The 1,357-nt window shown below is 30.7% G+C and overlaps 1 long non-coding RNA gene across 1 annotated transcript in view; it reads right to left on the bottom strand.

Annotated features, from left to right (window-relative positions):
* Nucleotides 1–1,357, bottom strand: part of LOC127513925 (uncharacterized) — a 757,994-nt gene that overhangs the window by 136,076 nt on the left and 620,561 nt on the right. The window lies entirely within an intron of this gene.

The raw sequence follows: 1,357 nt of genomic DNA, 5'->3' as shown, positions 1-1,357 counted from the left end.
CTCTATATTGTGCTTATTATATATGCTAAAAAGGTTTTGAATTGTTTATTTCGAAGATGTGCATTCATGTAAAATACTAGATCAAATGTTATGTGTAAATTTATGCATTTTGGCAATATTGTTGAACATTGGCAGACAAAACAGAATCACAGTCAAAGAGATGCATCTGAATTATGCTATATAATTCTAGGAATTATATATAGACTTGTATATTTGAAGGTTTTGTTATATCAATAGACTAAATTTCGGTAGAGTTATACCAAGTTCAGATTGAAAATCAGAATGAATAAGACTACAACTATAACTGTTACGAGGTTGAGAATAAAAGTGAAGATAATAAAAGGTCACTGATTCTTGAGATAAGGGACAAAACATGTCCTACACACAAAATCCCTCTTTATGTTAAAAATAAATAAATTCATCAAAATAAATTTACATATAAAAATACAAAGTTATCTAAAGGAAATCTGGATACTCAGCACATTCATTGTTTTTATTTTTAAATAATTATGTATTATTTTAAATTCATGCTCTATACTTGGAAACACATGTAATTTAGCCTGTCACACTGTAAAATTGCCAAACAAAGTGTTTAAAAATGCAACAAATTCAAAAATATACATTTAAATTGAAAGGCAGAAATCTGTAATATATCAAACAATACAAAAAGTAAGTCTTGAATTATATTTTCCATAAAAATGGCTATCAAAGTTGTGTCCTCACTTTGCATCAACTCCGTCAGGATTTTTTATAATTCTGAATAAATTAGGCAATGTCATGGTCATCTTTAACTCTGAGGACCACTTACTATTTCCCGCTCATTGTGGATCTCACAGTAGGACACATAGTCCTGGAAGTTTTATATTTTTTTATATTTTATACAAACAATGTTAAAGTCTCTGCAGTCACAGCTTTAATATGTCAATTTCGTCATCTCGGTGTAATAGTTTCTGTAAATAGTTGTAAGATAAATCTTGTCATTTTTTATTTATGTTTAATAAGGCAGCTACAACTGAGAAAGAAAACAAAATTGCTCCACTGTAGAACACGTGGTTAAGGTAGAAAAATATTCAATTTTGTCAACTCCGTCAGACGTCTGATGGTTGACAAGTGCTCTCAAAAAGTCTATATAATGTGATTTAATATGTTTTTTTGCATATGGGGAATTCTTCTGATGTTGTTTGATTCTATTTACATATACTGTATATTGGCCCCAGCTGGACCTTTCTCAACACCGTCGGTATTTGTCAACACCATCAGTATTTGTCAATTCCGTCAGTATTTGTCAACGCCATCTGTATTTGTCCACACCATCAGTGTTTGTCAACACCGTCAGTATTTGTCAGCTCTGTCAGTA

Source organism: Ctenopharyngodon idella, chromosome 6, assembly GCF_019924925.1.
Source record: "Ctenopharyngodon idella isolate HZGC_01 chromosome 6, HZGC01, whole genome shotgun sequence".
Lineage (NCBI taxonomy): Eukaryota > Metazoa > Chordata > Actinopteri > Cypriniformes > Xenocyprididae > Ctenopharyngodon > Ctenopharyngodon idella.
The sequence above is the reverse complement of the archived record's forward strand: the minus strand, read 5'-3'. Positions and strand labels throughout refer to the sequence as shown.